This window comes from Oncorhynchus kisutch, linkage group LG18, assembly GCF_002021735.2.
Source record: "Oncorhynchus kisutch isolate 150728-3 linkage group LG18, Okis_V2, whole genome shotgun sequence".
Taxonomy (NCBI): domain Eukaryota; kingdom Metazoa; phylum Chordata; class Actinopteri; order Salmoniformes; family Salmonidae; genus Oncorhynchus; species Oncorhynchus kisutch.
The window spans coordinates 53,884,123-53,911,498 of record NC_034191.2 but is presented as its reverse complement, the minus strand read 5'-3'; the positions used below and the strand labels follow the sequence as shown (position 1 = coordinate 53,911,498).

The 27,376-nt window shown below is 42.6% G+C and overlaps 1 protein-coding gene across 1 annotated transcript in view; it reads left to right on the top strand.

The window, feature by feature from the left end:
• LOC109908746 (cadherin-6-like) overlaps positions 1-27,376 on the top strand; it is an 81,286-nt gene that overhangs the window by 901 nt on the left and 53,009 nt on the right. The window lies entirely within an intron of this gene.

The window sequence follows — 27,376 nt, the reverse complement described above, 5'->3', positions numbered from 1 at the left end:
AGTTACACTTTGACTGACGCGGTGCAGCATAGCGCACGTGCCAGGTCAAGATGATATGCTCCTGGAGTTGCCTGAAGTTTTCAAAGTAGCCTGTGTCTCCTCAAGCGAGCCCTCATTCATAATATATTCATTATATGTGTGGCTTTTGGAGTATTCATTTTGAAAAGGTAAATTCGGGTACAGGGCTATGCTATTGATTTCCTTAACATTTTCGCATTCACACTTCAATTGCTTGCATGATTTGGATTGAGCAGCACTTATTAGATGAAGTTACTTAGTGCAGTTTCATTGGAGAGTATGGTTGTTTTCCTCCTGGGTTTGTTTTGGTGCCAAGTTGGCCTATATCACAAACGTTGCTCCATAGCCTATGCCTTTGCCTTCGCTAATGCAGCATATACATATCTTCCATGTTAGAAAATAGAAAATAGATTCTCAGGTCTAAGAAGCTTCAGGTGAGTACTACTGGTCACGTGCACTGCATTCTGGGAATCTGTCTATTCCTCAAAAAAAAAAAAAACGTATTATAAAAATACATCTTGGCTACTGTACCTTCCTCTATCCTCCAGATTGCTTCATGTTGGTTATATTGCTCTAGCTCCCTAAGGCCTGCAGCGATATGCCTGGAGGAGGCCAAGAAGTTCTTAGGGGGAGTTGACTAACTACCAGGGGAATATGCTGCAAGAGTATCACTCTACAAATTACCAACAGAGACATGTGCAATAAGCAGATCATGCACTAAGTTATAATGGAGGCTTTGGAAATAAACAACATTTTACATTGACACATGCAAGGAGTTGGGTAATAGGCCTAAATGCTGATGTGTTTTTCATAATTCACCCATCTGCATTTTAAAATTACTTATCACCATTTTGTTTGCGTAAGGCAGATGACAGCAATTTGCTAGTGTAAAATAACTTACTAGTGTGGCGAGACTGAGGCTTTTGCAACAGAACAGGTTGTATAGCTGAGTTTTTACATACGTTCTGGTTTGAAGTTGTAAGATGAGAGAGTAGCATAGTATCTGTGTCTGATCAAAGACATATGGAGAACACGGCAGGTACTGAATATTTAACGCTTCTACAAATAGGTTTCCCTTGGTGTGTGTGTGTGTACTGTATGTGTGTGTGTGTGTGTGTGTGTGTGTGTGTGTGTGTGTGTGTGTGTGTGTGTGTGTGTGTGTGTGTGTGTGTGTGTGTGTGTGTACTGTATGTGTGTGTTTGGGTGGGTGGGGGTAGCTTATAAAGATGTACAGGTAATGGAACAGACAAATTAAAACCATTAACCTCAAGGGTTTTAAATGAATACATTGGATCACAGAGACAGACAGACATTCAATATTTCATCAATTAACCCCCCCTCCAAAATAAAACATCTATATTCCACGGGTTATTTGCATAATCAGGGCGATTTGAAAGGCTGGATGTTGTTATGAGGTGAAGCTGATTGTCTGTCTTATCAATCGTCTCGTCTTTTCTCTCTCTGGTCTCTTGAGTGTTAGTGTGATGATGATGACATCACAGGATGTTGGTAAACCCGATGGCTGGGCTGTCTGATGACCAATGACCCAATGCTGATTACATTATCTCCGCTCCAGATGGACAGCGCCATTTTGATGTGTCCTGCTCCAGAATAATATTGAACCTTTCAAGTACTCAGTCCTTCAAGCAGCAGCATCTGGACCTAATGAAATCACATCCCCATGCCCACTGACTGTCTCTACCACCGCACTATCCCTATGGGAATCTCCTCACAGCACAGAGACACACAAAACGAATTTCATATTCTTCCTGTGTGTGTGTGTGTGTGTGTGTGTGTGTGTGTGTGTGTGTGTGTGTGTGTGTGTGTGTGTGTGTGTGTGTGTGTGTGTGTGTGTGTGTGTGTGTGTGTGTGTGTGTGTGTGTGTGTGTGTGTGTGTGTGTGTGTGTGTGTGTGCGGGGCACCTTGATTGTTTCTCTGCATTAGTCAAGGTCCATATATGTTGTGATTATCTCTGGTTGTATTGAAAGCAAAGGTATAAAGATTGAAAATTGTTAGTTAGAACATTCCTGGGATTATTAACTAAAATGGAGTATGGTCTCGCTAGAGAGTGTTAGAAGAATGGCCTTTAGTCTTTTGCCCACATGAAAAACATGCCCCCTTGTGGACAGAAGAGATATGGAAACTAGGTGGTTATGACTGCTGTCGTCACCAAAACAAAGTATTTTGAAGTGTATGTGAGAACAATGACAACCTGGTAACTCTGTGCTAATGGTGTATCTTCATTCAGGAAGATATGGTCAGAATGTTATTCTGCTTGTGTTCAGCTACAAAACAATCAAGACGTAGTGCTGACGTCCCATACATTTGAGAAGTCTGTTTTTGGTTATTCCCAGTGTTTGTGGAGGACAGTGTTCTTTACACAATGAAGGTCAGTAACTCTGGTTCCTCGTCTCATTTACCCTAATTACAGGAGATGGAGAGGTAAAGATGGCTACCAGTAAAGCCACAGAAAGGCAATTTTTCTGACAAGGGTTTTTAGGAAATTTGCCAAAAGAATTGCATTAATGGAATCTACAGACGGCACCACACTCCATGAGGAAAAGGGCAATAAACTCCATAATCTCTGATGCCTGTTGTTATGGCAAATGTTTCCATTTCCATTTGCTTTGGAGGTTTTGTTGTTGCCACAGTAGAATCTTCTCAAATACGTTTTTTAAAAATGGGGCATTTTCTATTTGAGATTAAGTACACTGTGAGAGTAGATCAACGACACCAGACCTCTCAGTTGTTAAATGGTAATTGTCTGTATTGCGTGTACAAAAGAAAAGCAACCAGACAGAAATAGACTGTACATGTCTATTGTACTATTCTTGAAATATGCAATACATGTACAGTAGTTTCATAGCTGTTGTGTATGGTGGCCATGAACATGTACAGTCGTGGCCAAAAGTTTTGAGAATGACACAAATATAAATTTTCACAATGTCTGCTGCCTCAGTGTCTTTAGATATCTTTGTCAGATGTTACTATGGAATACTGAAGTACAATTATAAGCATTTCATAAGTGTCAATGGCTTTTATTTACAATTACATGAAGTTGATGCAAAGAGTCAATATTTTCAGTGTTGACCCTTCTTTTTCAAGACCTCTGCAATCCGCCCTGGCATGCTGTCAATTAACTTCTGGGCCAGATGCTGACTGATGGCAGCCCATTCTTACATAATCAATGCTTGGAGTTTGTCAGAATTTGTGGGGTTTTGTTTGTCCTCCCGCCTCTTGAGGATTGACCACAAGTTCTCAATGGGATTAAGGTCTGGGGAGTTTCCTGGCCATGGACCCAAAATATCGATGTTTTGTTCCCCGAGCCACTTAGTTATCACTTTTGCCTTATGGCAAGGTGCTCCAAACTGTTCCTGGATAGTTGGGAGAAGTTGCTCTCGGAGGAAGTGTTGGTACCATTCTTTATTCATGGCTGTGTTCTTAGGCAGAATTGTGAGTGAGCTCACTCCCTTGTCTGAGAAGCTACCCCACACATGAATGGTCTCAGGATGCTTTACTGTTGGCATGACACAGGACTGATGGTAGCGCTCACCTTGTCTTCTCCAGACAAGCTTTTTTCCGGATGCCCCAAACAAGCGGAAAGCGGATTCATCAGAGAAAATGACTTTACCCCAGTCCTCAGCAGTCGAATCCCTGTACCTTTTGCAGAATATCAGTCTCTCCCTCATGTTTTTCCTGGAAAGAAGTGGCTTTTTTGCTGCCCTTTTTGAGACCAGGCCATCCTCCAAAAGTCTTCACCTCACTGTGCATGCAGATGCACTCACACCTGCCTGCTGCCATTCCTGTAATAATCAAATCAAATGTTATTTGTCACAGACACATGGTTAGCAGATATTAATGCAAGTGTAGCGAAATGCTTGTGCTTCTAGTTCCGACAATGCACTGATAACCAACGAGTAACCTAACAATTTCAGTACAACTACATTATACACACAAGTGTAAAGGGATGAAGAATATGTACATAAAAATACACTGCTCAAAAAAATAAAGGGAACACTTAAACAACACAATGTAACTCCAAGTCAATCACACTTCTGTGAAATCAAACTGTTCACTTAGGAAGCAACACTGATTGACAATAAATGTCACATGCTGTTGTGCAAATGGAATAGACAACAGGTGGAAATTATAGGCATTTAGTAAGACAACCCCAATAAAGGAGTGGTTCTGCAGGTGGGGACCACAGACCACTTCTCAGTTCCTATGCTTCCTGGCTGATGTTTTGGTCACTTTTGAATGCTGGCGGTGCTTTCACTCTAGTGGTAGCATGAGACAGAGTCTACAACCCGCACAAGTGGCTCAGGTAGTGCAGCTCATCCAGGATGGACCCTCAATGCGAGCTGTGGAAAGAAGGTTTGCTGTGTCTGTCAGCGTAGTGTCCAGAGCATGGAGGCGCTACCAGGAGAAAGGCCAGTACATCAGGAGACATGGAGGAGGCCATAAGAGGGCAACAACCCAGCAGCAGGACCTCTACCTCTGCCTTTGTGCAAGGAGGAGCACTGCCAGAGCCCTGCAAAATGACCTCCAGCAGGCCACAAATGTGCATGTGTCTGCTCAAACGGTCAGAAACAGACTCCATGAGGGTGGTATGAGGGTCTGACATCCACAGGTGGGGGTTGTGCTTGCAGCCCAACACCGTGCAGGACGTTTGGCATTTGCCAGAGAACACCAAGATTGGCAAATTCGCCACTGGCGCCCTGTGCTCTTCACAGATGAAAGCAGGTTCACACTGAGCACATGTGACAGACGTGACAGTCTGGAGACGCCGTGGAGAACGTTCTGCTGCCTGCAACATCCTCCAGCATGACCGGTTTGGCGGTGGGTCAGTCATGGTGTGGGGTGGCATTTCTTTGGAGGGCCGCACAGCCCTCCATGTGCTCGCCAGAGGTAGCCTGACTGCCATTAGGTACCGAGATGAGATCCTCAGACCACTTGTGAAACCATATGCTGGTGTGGTTGGCCCTGGGTTCCTCCTACTGCAAGACAATGCTAGACCTCATGTGGCTGGAGTGTGTCAGCAGGTCCTGCAAGAGGAAGGCATTGATGCTATGGACTGGCTCGCCCATTCCCCAGACCTGAATCCAATTGAGTACATCTGGGACATCATGTCTCGCTCCATCCACCAACGCCACGTTGCACCACAGACTGTCCAGGAGTTGGCGGATGCTTTAGTCCAGGTCTGGGAGGAGATCCCTCATCAGGAGCATGCCCAGGCGTTGTAGAGAGGTGATACAGGCACGTGGAGGCCACACACACTACTGAGCCTCATTTTGACTTGTTTTAAGGACATTACATCAAAGTTGGATCAGCCTGTAGTGTGGTTTTCCACTTTGATTTTGAGTGACTCCAAATCCAGACCTCCATGGGTTGATAAATTTGATTTCCATTGATAATTTGTGTGATTTTGTTGTCAGCACATTCAACTATGTAAAGAAAAAAGTATTTAATAAGAATATTTAATTCATTCAGATCTAGGATGTGTTATTTTAGTGTTCCCTTTTTTTTGAGCAGTGTATATGAATGAGTGATGCTACAGAATGGCGTAGGCAAGATGCAGTAGATGGTATCGAGTACAGTATATACATATGAGATGAGTAATGTAGGGTATGTAAACATTATATTAAGTGGCATTGTTTAAAGTGGCTAGTGATACATTTTATACATACATTTTTCCATTATTAAAGTGGCTGGAGTTGAGTCAGTATGTTGGCAGCAGCCACTCAATGTTAGTGGTGGCTGTTTAACAGTCTGATGGCCTTGAGATAGAAGCTGTTTTTCAGTCTCTCGGTCCCTGCTTTGATGCACCTGTACTGACCTCGCCTTCTGGATGATAGCGGGGTGAACAGGCAGTGGCTCGGGTGGTTGTTGTCCTTGATGATCTTTATGACCTTCCTGTGACATTGGGTGGTATAGGTGTCCTGGAGGGCAGGTAGTTTGTCCCCGGTGATGCGTTGTGCAGGCCTCACTACCCTCTGGAGAGCCTTACGGTTGTGGGCGGAGCAGTTGCCATATCAGGCGGTGATACAGTCCGACAGGATGCTCTCCTGTGCATTGTGCATTCCTGGCGCGAGAGTGAGTGGAAATAGAACTTTCATGCTGAGATTAAAGTTGCTCTTTGAATTTTGACTGCTTTTGTTCTGAGAACATTTCCTTTCTCTTGAGTGTTCTGAAATTAATATGCAGTGTTCTTAACTGGTCAACCTGGTGCTTGCTCCTAATGAAAGGGTAACTTTACACTACAGTGTGTGGTTCCTGGAAGTGCTGAAGGAGATTAAAAGGAGATTAAAAAAATAAAAAACATTAAATACATTTTTACCCCTTTTTCATGGTATCTAATTGTTTTTTAGTAGCTACTATCTTGTCTCATCGCTACAACTCCCATAAGGGAGTTGAAAGTCATGCGTCCTCTGATACACAACCCAACCAAGCCGCACTGCTTCTTAACACAGCGCGCATCCAAAGCCAGCCACACCGGAGGAAACACTGTGCACCTTCAACCTGCACCTTCACCTTCAACCTTGCACTGCGACCGGCCCGCCACAGGAGTCACTGGTGCGCGATGAGACAAGGATATCCCTACTAGCCAAGCCCTCCCTAACCCGGACGATGCTATGCCAATTGTGCGTCGTCCCACGGACCTCCCGGTCGTGGCCGGGAGAGCCTGGGCGCGAACCCAGGGTCTCTGGTGGCACAGCTGGCGCTGCAGTACAGCGCCCTTAACCACTGCGCCACCCGGGAGGCACAGGATGAGGAGACTTGGCTGCCTTTGTGCCCTGGTCAAAGGTAGTATACTGCATAGGGAATTTGATGCCCTTTGAGACACACTGTAACTCCAATGTTGTACAGTAGCCATCTGATGTGGGTATGGTGACAGCTAGGTAGTAAAGAAGAAAAGGTACAGGCTCAGCCATTAGACAGACATGGCGTACAAAGGCAGTCGATATTAAATCAGTAGGCTCATGTCTCTGGGTTGGGAGATTCTGTAATTGCTGCCAATGCAATCTGCCAACACGTTTCCCCCTTCCTCTCGATATGAATACGCTGCCTGGCTTCACCAATTACCGAGAAGCTGAAGGACAGCTAGCTTCAGAGCTTTAGGACTGACTCAGTAACAGCGGGGATCCTATGTGTCCCAATGTCACCCACTCTATTTAGTGCACTACTTTTGACCATGGTACATAGGGCTCTGTTCAAAAGAGTGCACTATTTAAGGAATGGGGTGACATTTGGGATGGGGCCTCTCTCTCATCCTCTGTCTGAGGAAGTAAGGGCTAATGGCAATTTAAGGAAACTGCCTTACCATCAGCTCCTGCAAGAGTTGGAGAGTTTAGCGGACATATTTGCATAACTGACATCACCACCCACTCCCTCGCAGTGAATGCATAGGCTCACTGAAATGCACATAAGCGTCACGGATACGGACACACAGGCAGGTACACACTAGGGTAGGGCAATATTACGATAAAATTATCCATCGACAATGATTGACAGCCTATTTGAACTTGACTGGCTCTGTGCAGAAAATATAATTCTCTCTCTCTCTCTCTCTCTCTCTCTCTCTCTCTCTCTCTCTCTCTCTCTCTCTCTCTCTCTCTCTCTCTCTCTCTCTCTCTCTCTCTCTCTCTCTCTCTCTCTCTCTCTCTCTCTCTCTCTCTCTCTCTCTCTCTCTCTCTCTCTCTCTCTCTCTCTCTCTCTCTCTCTCTCTCTCTCTCTCTCCTCTCTCTCTCTCTCTCTCTCTCTCTCTCTCTCTCTCTCTCTCTCTCTCTCTCTCTCTCTCTCTCTCTCTCTCTCTCTCTCTCTCTCTCTCTCTCTCTCTCTCTCTCTCTGGCTTCAATAGGCTATGAAAATGACTATATTAAGAGAGGACAATGAGGAAAATAAAGCAATCATTATCCAGTTCTGAAGATGCTTTGCTTCTATCCAGCCAATGATTTATAACTCACTATGGCAAGACAGGCCGTTCCTCATCAGGTGACTGTCACTTTGCTCCATCATCTGGGCACCAAACAGACATAGACAGACACACAAAAACCTGCTGAAACTCCACCAGAAAAGTATATTATAAAATATTTGCCTGCAGTTAGGCTCTGTCCAAGGTTTCAACAACATTATCTTTCATAATGATTCATCCAGTTGTAGCATGCGATTTTGCGCTATTTTTAACCAAACAATTTGGTCAGTCAATAGCAGGCGATACTATCATATATCACAACATTTTGTGAGCATATAATCACGATAGGACAAAGGTTGACACCGCCCTAGTACACACACTCACACCGTACCCCTCTGAAACACAGACACACCAGAGATTGCACGAAGCAAAAAGGTATAAGGTTCTCAACACGCTTCTCAGCACAATTTAACAAGATATATTAGTCACACAGGAGGCAGCAGAGAGCCAGCCGGCCATAGTGCTCAGCAGACTGGGCACTGACTAGGGGAGAGAGATAGTGATTTACCACAAAGCCCTGTATACCATGGCACCATTTCAGAGTCTGGGAAGTCATATGATTGAGGCATGGCCATGAAAGCCCACAAACACAGAAGCTAGCTATTGCTTTCTCTTTTTACTTGAGGAAAAAGGCTTGGAAAGAGTAGGAATTGGGGTAAGAGGGATTTACGATGGCTAAAACCATACTCTGTTAGATACAGTTACTATACAGCTTACAATGCAGGTTTTAGCTAAAGGAGTGTTTTTGGACTTTTGTATATGATATGTGTGTATTCTCTCAGTAGTACGATCTGTGTGTCTTAGCTGCGCTGTGAGCTATAAGGTGTGGAGTGATAGATGAAGAGTGTAAGTGAACAGCAGGACACACACACACACACACCACGGTTTCCTATAGGAAAATGTGGAGCCGGACATTGGACCAGCAGGATTTTCATTGATCAGACATTAGAGTAATGTCCTGGACCAATATGCATTGGGTGCGTAACCTGAATAGGGTGTCCACCCAAGGTGCTCAGAATGACAGATGTCACATTTAGATTATGGTTATTCATCTTAACAGAACATGCAACTCGAGGATGCAACGTGTCCTCCTTACCGAATTTCGATTTGCACTGAAGATGTTAGAATAACTGTCACATTTACGTTTCCTCAGCTAGCAAGACGAGTAATGAACAGCAAAATCACTAGTCTTTGTCAATCTAATGTCCCCCATAGTAGAAAAGTTTGTCTATTCTATTGGTCAGTCTGTCGCCCTGTGCGAGAAAGAAATAGCCTATGCCAAACTGTCTGGAACAGTTCTGGGACGATATGTCCCAAATTCATACAACCAGTAGTCCTAGGCTACATTAAAAAAATCTACTTTAAAAAGCAATGAGGATGATGCAACAGATCAGTACATTTAGATTAAAATGTTGATAAACTATTATTTCTTCACATTATAAGCGCAGCAATGTGCACAAGGCAATAGGCTACGCGCAAATGTTAATTCCATAATGCAATTAGCGGGAACACACGGTTGTCAAAAGAAATTTCGAAAGAGGGGAGATATAAAGATGCTAATATGATTAGGGTTGTGCCTTTCGCTAATGGAAAACCAATAGAACACGAAAGAAAAGCTAGCTTTTTCAAGCGGAAATTTGCTTCCTGCAACACAAACTCTAAAAAGTCTGGGACACTGAAAAGTCCATGGAGAATAAGAACACCTCCTCCCAGCTGCCCACTGCACTGAGGATAGGAAACTCTGTTACCACTGATAAATCCACTATAATTGAGAATCTCAATAAGTATTATTCTACGGTTGGCCATGCTTTCCACCTGGCTACCCCTACCCCGGTAACTGCACTGTACCCCCCACAGCAACTCGCCCAAGCCTTCCCCATTTCTCCTTCTCCCAAATCCAGTCAACTGATGTTCTGAAAGAGCATCTGTACCCCTACAAATCAGCCGGGCTAGACAATCTGGACCCTTTCTTTCTAAAACTATCTGCCGAAATTGTTGCAACCCCTATTACTAGCCTGTTCAACCTCTCTTTCATGTCGTCTGAGATTCCCAAAGATTGGAAAGCAGCTGCGGTCATCCCCCTCTTCAAAGGTGGGGACACTCTTGACCTAAACTGCTACAGACCTATATCCGTCCTACCCTGCCTTTCTAAGGTCTTCGAAAGCCAAGTCAACAAACAGATTACTACCGACCATTTCGAATCCCCCCGCACCTTCTTCGCTATGCAATCTGGTTTCAGATCTGGTCATGGGTGCACCTCAGCCACGCTCAAGGTCCTGAACAATATCTTAACCGCCATCAATAAGAAACAATTGTGTTCAGCTGTATGTCATTTACAAAATAGCCTCCAATACCCTACTCAATAAATTGGATGCAGTCTATCACAGTGCCATCTGTTTTGTCACCAAAGCCCCATATTCTACCCACCACTGCGACCTGTATGATCTCGTTGGCTGGCCCTCGCTTCATACTCGTCGCCAAACACACTGGCTCCAGGTCATCTACAAGACCCTTCTAGGTAAAATCCCCCCTTATCTCAGCTTGCTGGTCACCATAGCAGCACCCACCTGTAGCACGCGCTCCAGCAGGTATATCTCTCTTGTCACCCCTAAAACCAATTCTTCCTTTGGTCGCCTCTCCTTCCAGTTCTCTGCTGCCAATGACTGGAACGAACTACAAAAATCTCTGAAACTGGAAACCTTTATCTCGCTCACTAGCTTTAAGCACCAGCTGTCAGAGCAGCTCACAGATTACTGCACCTGTACATAGCCCATCTATAAATAGCCCAAACAACTACCTCTTCCCCTACTGTATTTCATTATTTATTTTTGCTCCTTTGCACCCCATTATTTTTTATTTAATCTACCATTCCAGTGTTTTACTTGCTATATTGTATTTACTTCGCCACCATGGCCTTTTTTTGCCTTTACCTCCATTATCTCACGTCATTTGCTCACATCGTATGTAGACTTATTTTTCTACTGTATGTTTTTTTACTCCATGTGTAACTCTGTGTTGTTGTATGTGTCGAACTGCTTTGCTTTATCTTGGCCAGGTCGCAATTGTAAATGAGAACTTGTTCTCAACTTGCCTACCTGGTTAAATAAAGGTGAATTTTTTTATATTTTTTAAATAGGCTACTGGTTTCATTGGCATATGGAAGTCTATAAAATAATGGCCTCAATGTTTCTATGGTCGGATTTTACTTTGAAGCAAGGTAAGACATGTCTCATAATATGAAGTAAAACATTCAGGCTTCAAACAATTAAGTATATATTTTCAAAATGCATACTGCCTCCAGCTCATTGCAAAGTGATGTGTGACTCGCTGAAGCCTGTCTACCATTGCCTATCTGCACTTGAATTGCGTATGGGAGCGCTCTTAAATTACAGTGCTATCTGAGAAATAAAAATAGTAGTCATTTTTAATTATGGCCATCAAAACTGTTTTTAACAAGCAATTGCATTTAGAATTGTTATGCAATGATTGGGCTTATAAAAACATGTTTCACTCCAGCAGCAACTAATGAGCTGTTTGAGGAGCAGTAGCAGCAGCTTTCATGCTGTCTGACAGATTTTCCACTCATAGGCTCTGTATCGGTATGCTGTGCGTGTGTAACAAACATAACTACTAACGAAAATACACACGCGGCAATTGAATTAACAAAATTATGCAAATTAACCTATAGACCAATAAGCATGTCAAATATATTTCCATCAACGAATAGACTAAAAGGCATTATTTTGCAATGTTGATTTTCTGTCTTCTCCTGGACAATTGGTCGGTACCAGTTTTATTTATTGGCTTTTCATTTTTTTATCGGCCAAAAGCCATCTATTACCGGCCAATGGAAACCCTGACACACACACATCATAACACATGTTCAGCAGCAGCTTCACTCTGTCTGGATTCCTGACAGTGAACAGCCCCGACGCATAATTCCACTGCTATGTACAGCCTGCATCCCAAATGGAACCCTATTCCAAATATAGTTCACTTCTTTTGACCAGACCAGAGCCCATAGGAATAGGGTGCCATATGGGACAAAGCCACAGACTGCAGTAAGTGGACTGAGGACATTAAAGAGTGTCTGGAGGGAAGAACAGAACAGAACATGACAGTCAGTTAATAAGTGTTGAGAAGAAGACCAAGTGGAGGCTAGACCACAGACAACAATGTCTGTCTGACTCAACATACTGTACTGTACAGGAGGATCTGACTGGTGTTAGAGAAAAGGAAGGGATCCTATTGACTATTGGATAAGAAGGGGGCAAAAAGAAGAGATCACAGTTCCAAGCAGAAGACGAGGAGTATTAGTGATTAGTTGTGATACATAGAAGAGGAATGGGTGACAGGGGGGGGGGTGTCTGGCTAGAACAGGTACTGTGGGAAAGGTGAGGCGGATCCAGCTGAATGGGGTGATAATGACGCATGCTTACTCCTGCAGGGCCTGCCATGGTTCTGTCAGCACAACAGATAACTGTCAACTCCAGGGAACACTACTGTGATTCTCTAACACCAAGGAAGGTGTGTGTGTGTGATAGATTGTTGATTGTCTGTCAGTGTGTGTGTGCCTACGAATGTGATGTGTGTACGTAGCAACACCTGAGGATCTGTCTTTTTCAGCCATCTATGTCTTGTGTTTGAGGGGTGCAAAATCCACATCTTGCTGAATTGTTTGCTTTCATTTTCCTCCTGCGACTCTTTCATCCAATTGCTTGTGCCTGTCAATTTTTCCCGTTAATGTAATGACCGCGGAAATGTTTGTAATGACCTGTCAAATATAGCCCGGTAATGGCTGAAATGGGCTCAATGGAATGCATTGTCATTCCGTTGCATCTATAAGAAAGCTAAAGCTTCGTCAGGGATTTAACACATTATCTCGACACTTACATCATACGAAAGAGAAGAAAAATAACTTTATTTTGATAGGTGTATATTTTTGGTGGAATTGAAAGAAGTAATACTTTAATACAATTGAAATATTTACAAATTCACTGAAATGAAATCAACTCCCGAAAATGAACCCTCAGATTTAGTGATATTACAGTACATCTGATCTCGCGAACAATGTAAAGTATGTATAGCTAGGTGTAATCTAGAGCCAACAATGTACAAGCCGAAGGTATCCTGTTGTTGTCACACTTGTTGAATTATGCAACAGTACGTGACAACAACAGCAATTAATGAGGCAGTCTAGACAGTGCAGGTGAGTGCAGCTAGATTAAGACAGAGCACGTTTTTGGTGGTCGCAGCCCTGAATTAATACCTGAATTCCCACCAAAATCCCTGAACACCGGTCATTATTTGTCAGTGCCATTAAAATGTTCATGTGCAATAATGCAGTCAATATCGGATGGATCAATGGAGTATCTTCATCCATTGTCCAACTGTTGCATTTATTAGAATTGTTTTAAAGTGTACGCGTATCTATGTCTTTATGTGTATATACTGTGTGTTGGCAGCAGAGGGGGAGGGATGTTATTTCCACACCCTAACAGTCTTCAGAAGTAATGATGCAGGTTATTGCATATGACTTGTAACACCTCGGCCCAGTGGGCGTTCACAGTGGGACAGGCTGTCCTTGTACATTAGCCTTTAGGGGATGTGCTTCTGTCCTGCTGCCTGCCATAACCCAGAGCAAAGCGGTGTGTGTGTGCGTGTGTGTGTGTGTGATAGAGAGAGCTAATTCAGACAGACCTAGCCCTCTCGACCTGCAGTTGATAGCTTCCCTGCCTGTTGTGACACTGATATCTGGATGCCATATCACATTTTGCATGGTATTTTTCTTTCCCCATTGTCCTCTCATGCTATACATTAGACTGGGGAAGAAAAGCATGAACTTGTTCACAAGAGGCTTTCATAGGCTTCAGCACAGTAGGTCTTCAGAGTGTCCCTTAATCTCACTTGTTCTTATTATTCTCCAATGTCTGAACGCATTCATGATCTCAAGCTACAGTTAGTACAAATACTATGAATTATCTGAACATCCACAAACCAGGTGGACCTTGGTCTCTTTTTCATTTCAGAACAGCTTGGTGTTTCATCAATTTCAAGTGTTTCTACAACTGTTAGATCATGAATGAACGTCATAATGTGGACACTAATCAAAGGGTTTGTGAAAAAGAGAGTCTATTTAAACTCTAGGTCTATATCTAATCCCAGATGTGGCATACTGGAACCATACAAGCTTGTTGGAACGGTACAATACAAGCTGTCTAGAGAGTGACAGTCACAAAATGACCATGGACTAATAACTATTCAACAATACCACAGTGTATAGGCCTATCGGGGGGGGGGGGGCAGGGGCTGGAGTCCCTTCAGTACATTAGGTGGAACATGTCCTCAGTCCCTTTGTGAAAAGGTCACCCTTTGAGACCCAAAACAGCTGAACATGGCACCGTGACACACTTAACTGACAGGCGGATTTGTATGGGCTGCAAAGGCCTCCAATTACTTTCTGACACCACTGTCCATCAAAGAGGAAGAGACCTAGGACCTGACAGGGAGGGAGGGAGGTGTGTGAGTGTGTGTGTCATATTGCCAAAGACGCACACACCACAGCCTAAAAGTCCACCAACCCCTATCATGGTGGAGGAGCTGCAGGGTACTCCTCGTTAATTGAGTTTGATCTAATGAAGGCAATGCGAAATGAGGGTTATTGTTAGCCCTGAGGACAATACCAAAGTTGAATTTGATGTAAGATGCTCGGGGAATTTCTTTGAAATGGAAAAATTGCATTAAATATTTATATTATTTATATTGTGCTTGTTATTATTAGCTGTGGTGTTCTACTCTTAGTAGCAGTAGAAAGAGCAGCAGCATAAGGTCCAAAATTCCCTATCCGGTCATAGGTTCAGTACACATTACTGCATTCTGTATCAGAAAGTTCAAAGACGCAATGTCCAAGCTCTACGAACGCGGCCTCTGACCCTCCCTCTGCTACACTGCCCTGCTGAGAATCACACACAACAAAGATGTGGTGAGGCTGCACTCTGCCCGTATGTAAATAAGGTATCTGTTTTTATTTGTAATACATTTGCAAACATAAAAATAAACAAACTTTTCAATTTGTCATTTATGGGGTATTTAATCCATTTTAGAATAAGGCTGTAACGTAGCAAAATGGGGAAAGAGTCAAGGGGTCTGAATTCCTTCTGAATGCACTTTGCAAATAGCCATTGCAAGCTAGCTATTTAATAGTGGCTATCAGTTTTTTTTCTTCTAATTGTGCTTTGTGACAATGTCAAGCACTGAGTGGAAATCATTCCCATATTAATGACCTTCTATTTTGGATAATCCACACCAAGGATCAAGTTTGTTTGTTCTTGTTTTCCCCATGTATTGGCCTGACAGACGATGTGCTTGCAGCCTATTTTTTACGTCCAATCACTGTACCCATATGGCGAATAAAACTCGTTCATTTTGCGTTGTGATAATGCCATTTAGACTTCAGAAAATAGTGGGTCATATTCAACAATATTACCATTTATTTTGGATAGTCAGCATTTAGGGGACATACTTTTCATCCTGCATATGTTCTTGACTGAGATTGCTAAATCTACAACTAATGTGACATTAGGGTGGTACATGCTATCTTGTTTAGTAACCCGAACCAAATTAAGGCTGTTGGCAATGTAGCTATGTCTTTCGTACAGTAGCGATCCGGTGTTGATTTTCCTCTGTAGCGTTAGTAACTTTAAATGTTTTCCTTTGTGAGAAATGTTATTTGGTTATATGCTGTAAGACCCCCTAATGTATATGGTATATGCCATTTAATTTCTGATGAAAGGTAGCTCTCCTCTTATTTTTATGATGGTATATTGGGCATTTACTATCATGCAGGCGTGACTATTGTCACTTACTGTAGTCCTGGTCAATGTGGACTTCCAAAAAATATCTAAATAAAAAGTTATATGCAACCAAAAAAATGCCTCATCAACACCTGGCAGTGAGCTGATGCTGTCACTCTGACCATACACTTCCCCTTTTTTCTTTTCTTACTCATGCTAAAACCCCAAAGGCTTCCCCTGGGCTAATTAAATGACATTACATTATATCTCACCTCATGTTAATGATATAATGGCAACCCAACTAAATAAAGAATAGTCTCTACCGTATTAGCTGGAACTGCGAATGGCTGAACCATCCTGTCAAGAGAAAAAAATGTATTTGCTCACCTCAAGCAATAGAAGGCTGGGTTGGTCTATTTACAGTGCCTTCAGGTCTTGACTTTTTCCACATTTTGCTACTTTACAGCCTTAATCTAAAATGATTTTTTTTCCTCATCCGTCTATACACAATACCCAATAATGACAAAGCAAAAACAGTTTTTTTGTATTTTTGCAAATGTATTCAAAATTTTTAAAAACTGTTCAAACCAAGATTGAACTCTTTGGCCTGAATGCCAAGTGTCACGTCTGGAGGAAACCTGGCACCATCCCTATGGTGACTTATGGTGGTGGCAGCATCATGCTGTGGGTATGATTTTCCAGCGGCAGAAATTGGGAGACTAGTCCAGATCGAGGCAAAGATGAACGGAGCAAAGCACAGAGAGATCCTTGATGAAACCCGGACTTTAACCCTATAGAACATCTCTGGAGATACCAGAAAATAGCTTTGCATAGACGGTCCCCATCCAACCTGACAGAGCTTGAGAGGATCTGCAGAGAAGAATAGGGGAAACTCTCCAAATACAGGTGTGCCAAGCTTGTAGCGTTATACCCACGAAGACTCGGGACTATAATCGCTGCCAAAGGTGCTTCAACAAAGTACTGAGTAAAGGGTCAGAATACTTATGTAAATGTGATATTCCATTTTTTTGTTTCTGCTTTGTCATTGTGGGGTATTCTGTGTAGATAGATGAGGGGGAAATTTATTCTATTTTAGAAGAAGGCTGTAACCTAACAAAATGTGGAAAAAGTCAAGGGGTGTGAATAATTTCAGAAGGCACTGTGTGCTTGTGTGTATATATTATATTATATTACTTGTCCAAAGTTTTAGAACATCTAATCATTTAAGTGTTTTTCTTTATCTGTACTATTTTCTACATTGTAGAATAATAGTGAAGATATCAAAACTATGAAATAACGCACATAGAATAATGTAGTAACCAAACAATTGTTAAACAATTCTTCAAAGTAGCAACCCTTTGCCTTGATGACAGCTTTGCACAGTCTTGGCATTCTCTCAACCAGCTTCATGAGGTAGTCACAATTAACAGGTGTGCCTTGTTAAAAGTTAATTTGTTAATTTATTTCCTTCTTAATGTGTTTGAGCCATTCAGTTGTGTTGTGACAAGGTAGCGGGGGATATGCAGAAGATAGCCCTATTTGGTAAAAGACCAAGTCCATCTTATGGCAAGAGCAGCTCAAATAAGCAAAGAGAAACGACAGTCCATCATTACTTTCAGACATGAAGGTCAGTCAATCCAGAACATTTCAAGAACTTTGAACATTTCTTAAAGTGCAGTTGCAAAAACCATCAAGTGCTATGATGGAGGTGTAATGGTGTGGGGGTGCTTTACTGGTGACACTGTCTGTGATATTTAGAATTCAAGGCACACTTAACCTGCATAGCTACCACAGCATTCTGTAGCGATACGCTATCCCATCTGGTTTGCACTTAGTGGGATTATAATTTCTTTTTCAACAGGACAATGACCCAACACACCACCAGGCTGTGTAAGGGCTATTTGACCAAGAAGGACAGTGATGGACTGCTGCATCAGATGACCTGGCCTCCATAATCACCTGACCTCAACCCAATTGAGATGGTTTGGGATGAGTTGGACCGCAGAGTGAAGGAAAAGCAGCCAACAACTGCTCAGCATATCTGGGGACTCTTTCAAGATTGTTGGAAAAGCCTTCCAGGTGAAGCTGGTTGAGAGAATGCTAAGAATGTGCAAAGCTGTAATTAAGGCAAAAGCTGCTACTTTGAAGAATTTTAAATATAAAATATATTTTGATTTGTTTAACACTTTTTTGGTTACTACATGATTCCATATATGTATGTATGTATGTATGTATGTATGTATGTATGTATGTATGTATGTATGTATGTATGTATGTATGTATGTATGTATGTATGTATGTATGTATGTATGTATGTATGTATGTACAGTTGCAGTCGGACGTTTACAATCACTTCCGACTTCATCTGTACATACATACAGTGCCTTGCGAAAGTATTCGGCCCCCTTTCGCAAGGCACTGTACATACACACATACACACATATACACTCTGGACGCCGCCATTGCTCGAATTAATCCTTAATTCCATTCTTTTAGTTTTAGATTTGTTTGTATTGTTAGATATTACTACAGTGTTGGAGCTAGGAACAAGAGCATTTCACCACACCCACAATCTGCTAAATAGGTGTATGCAACCAATAAAATTTGATTTGATCTGTTTATTGTATTTTGATGTTTATTGTTGTGCTATACAAGGCTCATTCGGAAAAGAGGCCTTGGTTTCAGCATTGACTCCCTGTCAAAATAAAGGTTACATTGAGAAATACTGTATATAGTGTACTATTAGTGTACTATATAGGGAATAGGGTGCCATTTGGGACACATAGGCAGTGGTAATTGATAACTGTAGATGCATCAGAATAACCATAGGCTCATTATAAGTAGCCAATGGTGTCATAGAATTATGCCTGTGTCCCAAATGACACCCTCATCCCTACATAATACTAATCCAAAATGAAATTTAGAATCGGCTTCCTATTTCGCAAACAAAGCATCCTTCACTCATGATGCCAAACATACCCTCGTAAAACTGACCATCCTACCGATCCTCGACTTCGGCGATGTCATCTATAAAATAGCCTCCAACACTCTACTCAACAAATTGGATGCAGTTTATCACAGTGCCATCTGTTTTGTCACCAAAGCCCCATATATTACCCACCTCTGCGACCTGTATGCTCTCGTTGGCTGGCCATCGCTTCATACTCGTCGCCAAACCCACTGGCTCCAGGTCATCTACAAGTCTCTGCTAGGTAAAGCCCCGTCTTATCTCAGCTCACTGGTCACCATAGCAGCATCCACCCGTAGCATGCGCTCCATCTCAGTAGCCAATTCCTCCTTGGCCACCTTTCCTTCCAGTTCTCTGCTGCCAATGACTGGAACGAACTGCAAAAATCAAAGAAACTGGAGTCTTATATCTCCCTCACTAGCTTTAAGCACCAGCTGTCAGAGCAGCTCACAGATCACTGCACCTGTACATAGCCCATCCAACTACCTAATTCCCATACTGTATTTATTTATCTTGCTTCTTTGCACCCCAGTATCTCTACTTGCACATTAATCTTCTGCACATCTACCATTCCAGTGTCTAATTGCTGTACTGTAATTACTTCGCCACCATGGCCTATTTATTGCCTTTACCTCCCTTATCTTACTTCATTTGCACTGTATATAGATTTGTATTTTTTCTACTGGATGTAGAAAAATGTATTATTGACTGTATGTTTGTTTATTCAATGTGTAACTCTGTGTTGTTGTATGTGTCGAACTGCTGTGCTTTATCTTGGCCAGGTTGCAGTTGTAAATGAGAACTTGTTCTCAACTTGCCTACCTGGTTAAATAAAATATTTAAAAATAATAATAATAATGCACTACATTTGACCATAGCCCTATGGAGGCCCTAATCACTTTATGAATAGGGTGCCATTTGGGACTCAGCCTAAGTGAATTCAGCAGTCAGTATATTGTGAATTATTATGTCTAGACCTCTGTTCTCGTGGGACGTCCTCGCTGGACGATTTTTATCAGTCATTCAAGCTGTTCACCAGCAGATTCTATTAATCATCCTCTTAATTCAATCAAATGGCCGATGTTCCCAGCTCAGCCTCTCTAAGTGGCTTTAAGAGAGCTGGAGACTGAGGATACGTCCCAAATAGCCCTATTTTCCCTTTGTAGTGCACTACTTTCCATGGGCTCTGGTCAGAAGTAGTTCACTAAATGGGGTACCATTTGGGATGCAGCCAGAGACTGTGTGTGCTGGTGTGTGGGTATGGCCCTTCACACTGGAGCTAGAGAACTAGGTCTCTCTCTGACTGCAAAGAACAAGGTTTAAGGGTTAGGAGTTTAAGGGTTAGACTCAAAAAGTCAGGTGGAGTGATTATTCATGACTCTCATAGCCTACACTACAAACTCACAACTTCAGGCCTGGCTTAACAGTAGCCAACCGTTATTCACAGGCTTGCTAAGACTACACTACTCAAAGTCTAGCTAAGTTAACAGATACAGGCAACTTGCAGTCAGACCACATGTGAAAATGCAATGCAGTCCATCTGTACCCTGTATACCCCCTCTTCAACCTCATAAATAATGGACGCAGGCGAAGCATCTGTCAACGTATTCTGTCAACCTGTTCCAGATGAGAGTCAGGCAGAGCAGGGCAGGAGGGAGCGACGTGATGTTACGCACACAGGTTGCATCCTAAATGGCACCCTATTCCCTACATAGTGCACTACCTTATTGGCGATGATCAAATGTAGTGCACTATGTAGGGAATAGGGTGCCATTTGGGAAGCAACCTACACACATAGCAAACCCCTCGTCCGTTCCCACTGTGTGTCTCTCTCTTGCACCCCTGGTCTGTTTACATCAATACGCTGACATCCACGCTTACCTACACGCTTGATTCTATCTGCTGAATTTATGAGCGCCTAGGTCTCTACATCTACACTCCCCTCCCCCACCACCAACTCCACCTGGTAACCACCAGAATAGGGGGAAAGAACTGTCAAGAGTGTATGACTGGAGAATAAACACGCTTCCGATGCCCTCTGTGCATAGACATTTTTTTGCCCGTGCTACAGATGTGTATATCAGCCCACTATTACAGGACTAGTAAAGGCCCAGTGCACTACTTTTGGGAAAAAATATATTTAAAAAAAAGTATACACTACATGACCAAAAGTATGTGGACACCTGCTCGTTAAACATCTCATTCCAAAATCATGGGCATTAATATGGAGTTGGTTCCCCTTTTGCTGCTACACCAGCCTCCACTCTTCTGGGAAGGCTTTCCACTAGATGTTGGAACTAGAGGTCGACTAATTATGATCTTTCAACGGCTATATCGATTCCGATTATTGGAGGACCAAAAAAAGCAGATTAATAGGCTGATTTGTATATATTTTTTTTTTAAATAATGACAATTACAACAATACTGAATATTTTAACTTAATTTAATACATCAATAAAATCTATTTAGTCTCAAATAAATAATAAAACATGTTCAATTTAGTTTAAATAATGCAAAAACAAAGTGTTGGAGAAGAAAGTAAAAGTGCAATATGTGCCATGTAAAAAAGCTGACGTTTAAGGTCCTTGCTCAGAACATGAGAAGATATGAAAGCTGGTGGTTCCTTTTAACATGATTATTAGGTTGTAATTATTATAGGACTATTTCTCTCTATACCATTTGTATTTCATATACCTTTGACTATTGGACTACTTTGACTACTGTTTTAATTTGTACTTTAGTATTGCCAGCCTAATCTCGGGAGTTGATAGGCTTGAAGTCATTAACAGCTGCTGGCAAACGCAGAAAAGTGCTGTTTGAATGAATCCTTACAAGCCTGCTGCTGCCTACCACCGCTCAGTCAGGCTGCTCTATCAAATCAGACGTAATAATAACATAATAACACACAGAAACACGAGCCTTAGGTCATTAATATGGTCAAATCCGGAAACTATAATTTCGAAAACAAAACGTTTATTCTTTCAGTGAAATACGGAACCATTACGTATTTTATCTAACGAGTTGCATCCATAAGTCTAAATATTGCTGTTACATTGCACAACCTTCAATGTTATGTCATCATTATGTAAAATTCTGGCAAATTAGTTCGCAACATTCCAGGCTGCCCAAACTGTTGCATATACCCTGACTCTGTGTGAAATGAACGCAAGAGAAGTGACACAATTTCCCTAGTTAATATTGCCTGCTAACATGAATTTCTTTTAACTAAATATGCAGGTTTAAAAAAATATACTTCTGTGTATTGATTTTGAGAAAGGCATTGATGTTTATGGTTAGGTACATTCGTGCAACGATTGTGATTTTTTCCCGCAAATGCGCTTTTGTTAAATCATCCGCAGTTTGGCGAAGTTGGCTGTCTTTGTTAGGAAGAAATGGTCTTCACACAGTTCGCAACGAACTGCTGCATATAACATTACCCTGACTCTGTTGGACAGAACGCAAGAGAAGTGACACAATTTCCCTAGTTAAAAGAAATTAATGTTAGCAGGCAATATTAACTAAATAAGCAGGATTCAAAATATATACTTGTGTATTGATTTTAAGAAAGGCGTTGATGTTTATGCTTAGGTACACACTGGTGCAACCACAGTGCTTTTTTCACGAATGCGCTTGTTAAATCACCCTAACAGTTCTTGTCCTGACGTTGCTTCTCGAGGCAGTTTGGGACTCGGTAGTGAGTGTTGCAACTGAGGACAGACGGTTTTTACACGTTACGCGCTTCAGCATTTGGTGGACCCGTTCTGTGAGCTTGTGTGGCCTACCACTTTGTGGCTGAGGCATTGTTGCTCCTATACGTTTCCACTTCACAATAACAGCACTTACAGTTGACCGGGGCAGCTCTAGCAGGGCTGAAATTTGACGAACTGACTTGTTGGAAAGGTGGTATCTTATGACAGTGCGACATTGAAAGTCACTGAGCTGATCAGTAAGGCCCTTCTACTGTCAATGTTTGTCTATGGAGATTGCATGGCTGTGTGCTCAATTTTATACACCCGTCAGCAATGGGTGTGGCTGAAATAGCCAAATCCACTAATTTGAAGGGGTGTCTACATACTTTTTTATAGTGTATATATACAGTGGGGCAAAAAAGTAGTTAGTCAGCCACCAATTGTGCAAGTTCTCCCATTTAAAAAGATGAGAGAGGCCTGTAATTTTCATCATAGGTACACTTCAACTATGACAGACAAAATGAGAAAAAAAATCCAGAAAATCACATTGTAGGATTTTTTATTAATTTATTTGCCAATTATGGTGGAAAATGAGTATTTGGTCACCTACAAACAAGCACGATTTCTGGCTCTCACAGACCTGTAACTTCTTCTTTAAGAGGCTCCTCTGTCCTCCACTCGTTATCAGTATAAAAGACACCTGTCCACAACCTCAAACAGTCACACTCCAAACTCCACTATGGCCAAGACCAAAGAGCTGTCAAAGGACACCAGAAACAAAATTGTAGACCTGCACCAGGCTGGGAAGACTAAATCTGCAATAGGTAAGCAGCTTGGTTTGAAGAAATCAACTGTGGGAGCAATTATTAGGAAATGGAAGACATACAAGACCACTGATAATCTCCCTCGATCTGGGGCTCCACGCAAGATCTCACCCCGTGGGGTCAAAATGATCACAAGAACGGTGAGCAAAAATCCCAGAACCACACGGGGGGACCTAGTGAATGACCTGTAGAGAGCTGGGACCAAAGTAACAAAGCCTACCATCAGTAACGCACTATGCCGCCAGGGACTCAAATCATGCAGTGCCAGGCGTGTCCCCCTGCTTAAGCCAATACATGTCCAGGCCTGTCTGAAGTCTGCTAGAGAGCTTTTGGATGATCCAGAAAAAGATTGGGAGAAAGTCATATGGTCAGATGAAACCAAAATATAACTTTTTGGTAAAAACTCAACTCGTCGTGTTTGGAGGACAAAGAATGCTGAGTTGCATCCAAAGAACACCATACCTACTGTGAAGCATGGGGGTGGAAACATCATGCTTTGGGGCTGTTTTTCTGCAAAGGGACCAGGACGACTGATCCATGTAAAGGAAAGAATGAATGGGGCCATGTATCATGAGATTTTGAGTGAAAACCTCCTTCCATCAGCAAGGGCATTGAAGATGAAACGTGGCTGGGTCTTTCAGCATGACAATGATCCCAAACACACCGCCCGGAAACGAAGGAGTGGCTTCGTAAGAAGCATTTCAAGGTCCTGGATTGGCCTAGCCAGTCTCCAGATCTCAACCCCATAGAAAATCTTTGGAGGGAGTTGAAAGTCCGTGTTGCCGAGCAACAGCCCCAAAACATCACTGCTCTAGAGGAGATCTGCATGGAGGAATGGGCCAAAATACCAGCAACAGTGTGTGAACCTTGTGAAGACTTACAGAAAACGTTTGACCTCTGTCATTGCCAACAAAGGGTATGTAACAAAGTATTGAGATAAACTTTTGTTATTGACCAAACTCTTATTTTCCACCATAATTTGCAAATAAATTCATAAAAAATCCTACAATGTGATTTTCAGGATTTTTTTTCTCATTTTGTCTGTCATAGTTGAAGTGTACCTATGATGAAAATTACAGGCCTATCTCATCTTTTTAAGTGGGAGAACTTGAACATTTGGTGGCTGACTAAATACTTTTTTGCCCCACTGTATATTTATAATTGATTATGATTTTTCAGGGGGTGTTGCAGCACCCTCAGCACCCCTACTTCCCGTGGCTATGCCTCTGTATCTGTACACTTATGGAGGGCACTCTTACTTTTCATAAAGAATGAAATGGACAGAACTCCCAAAGTTATTTTATTTCCCCACACACTTTTAAAGAACAATCTGTGAGTGATCTCACATTCTCTCTCTGCAGGCATACAGTACTGTACCTGTGAGTTACTTCTGAATCTATTGATAGATCCCAGAACTGACTTAACTAGGCAGCTCAGGTCGATGGAACCAACGTGCCTCTAAGCTCACTGACAGGACTCTAAAAGAGGCAGTTAAAGATGTATCTCAACGTTTTGAATCTCTGTTTTCACGCCTCTCCCTTCTCACCCTGGTCGAGGTGCTGAGTAGAAAGAATGGTGGCAGGGTCTGTGTCCGAAATGGCACCCTATTCCTTATATACAGTAGTTCACTACTTTTGACCAGGGCCTATTGGGCTCTGGTAAAAAAAATAGTGCAGTATGTAGGGAATAGGGTGCCAATTGGGAGGCAGGTAGGGTGTACTGTACTGTACGGTTGTACTGCACTGTACGGTTGTACTGCTAAAGCAGGTTTATGGACTAAAGCACTGTCTCCTCAGCCTTGTCCTAATGGAGGATTCAGCTCATAAAGCAGCATCATGATTTGCAATAAGCAGAGTTAGGGAGAGTAATGAAGGTGTAAATCAACTGAGCCGTTTTTTTAAATCTGGCGTTCGCGGCCCTCCCAGCCTGCCTCCCCTACTCTACTCCTTCCCCCTCCCGAACGGCTAACTCTCCTCCCTCTGTAATGGAAAGCCTGGTGCGCCCTAATAACGCTGAGTGAGTTGCAGTATTAGTAAACAGAACCTGTATTGACTCAGCCAGGTCCAAGCTCTGCCTCACTCAGCGTTTGTTTGTGTGTGTTAATGCGTGCGTGACTTCAAGGTGACATATCCAAGAAAACTAGAGCTAAACAGTAGTGGGCAATTGGGTGTTTACATGCAGATAACATATAACATATGAACATATTTCAGTCCAAGTTTGGAGGAGGGGTTATTGGGTGGGAATCTTGATAACTACAGCTTTGTTGTCAAAAAGTTCCAAAAAATTGCTTATTTTGATGCCTGCGCATGGACTTTATCAGGGAATGTATTGATTACACAAAGGCATTGTAAAGGGCAACCCGGGGCCTTAGCGCTAACATCAGCATGACCCGCCCCGCTCTGCCCTTTTCTAGATATAGTCATCGTCGTCACAATGTGGAAATGGAGAGGTCAGATATGTGTATTAGAAGCAATCATCCAAAAAGAAAAGGGTCAGATACTTTGGAGTAGAAATGCTTGGCCTGGGAGTTGTGTTCATTTCCATTCCTCGCTCTGCACCATCGATCGCGAAGCAAAAAGGCCTGGCTCTCCAATATCCATGGTCACCTTTTTTTTAAACAGGGTATTACTTTTTTAATGCAGTGGGGGCTTTCATTCAGGGACTCTAGGCAGGAAAAAAAGATAAAGAAATGTTTTTGTGCGTGTGTCTGTGCGTGTGCGTGTGTGTGTGTGTGTGTGTGTGTGTGTGTATCTGTTGACCTCAAACACAAAGAAATGATGGCGGGGGATAATGAAAGAAAGTGGCCTACATTTTCGATATTCATGAGGGAGATTGGTTGCCTGTAGTCCACCCATGACATTAGGCTGAATGATTTTCTTCATCTAGCTGTTTAAGACCAGGTAGCCTCCTCTGCCTCTTTAATGTGGTATTGATTGTTTATCTGAAATACCACCGTGCTGGAGCCGTGTTGGTGGCAATGGGGGTTGGGTAGAGGGTGGAGAGGGGTGGTGGGGGAACAAGGCTGGGTGGTAAGGTTGTGATGGATATACAGACACGCTTAACAGACTGTCTCCTTTGACTAGGGCTCCCGAGTGGCGCAGCGGTCCAAGGCACAGCATCTCAGGGCTAGAGGCGTCACTATAGACCCTGGTTTGATTCCAGGATGTATCACAACCGGCCATGATTGGGAGTCCCATAGGGCGGCGCACAATTGGCTCAGCGTTATCCGGGTTAGGGTTTGGCCAGGGTATGCCATCATTGTAAATATCAATTTGTTCTTAGCTGACTTGCTTAGTTAAATAAAGGTTAAATGAAATAAAACTAGGCTGGTTGTGATCCTGTATCTTAGGATGAAACCTAATTTTCCTGTACCTGTCAGTACAGTAACGGCCCCGGTGTTAAATGGAATAGAAACTGAGGTTGAAATGTAAGTGATGTGTCTCGTGTACGATAAGGCATCCTCAAATTCATATTCATTGTTATGCCCTTGTCTAGTGAGCCTGGTAGCTTTGCCTGGTGCCAAGGGCTTGTGTCCACCCCTCTCTGCCCCCTCTCCTCTCTGCCCATGGGCCCATATGGTCAGATACACTGTATCACAGTGACCTGTGGCTGGGGTTGTTGTTCAGCCAGACCCCTGAGGTGCTTGATAATTAAACATGCACTGGAAGTCACCATGGTCACTAGGAAAGGTGAGCATGATTAAATCTGTGTTTTTTTTATGGCGGTTGAGGGTCCTGTACACTGTGTGTGTGTGTGCGTGTGCGTGCGTGCGTGCAAGGGGCGAGCGGTCACTGCTATGGTCAACGGAGGATGAAATAAGCTAATTCCACCAACCCATTCATAGGAAAACAATGAAACACAGAGAAATTGAGTGCTGTTGGATAACCAATATTTCTGAATGGAAAAGCATGGCAAACACACCTTTCATTAGGACAAGGACATCTATCCATACCTTACAATAATCTAGTTGTACATCGTATGGAGGCACTATGTAAATACATTTTCCAAGGCTATATCCCAATTACAAATGTATTAGAAAGTTGCACACGCAATACATGCACAGTATATGCTCACCATGATTCAATGGGTAACAAGGCTATTCCACTGTATGA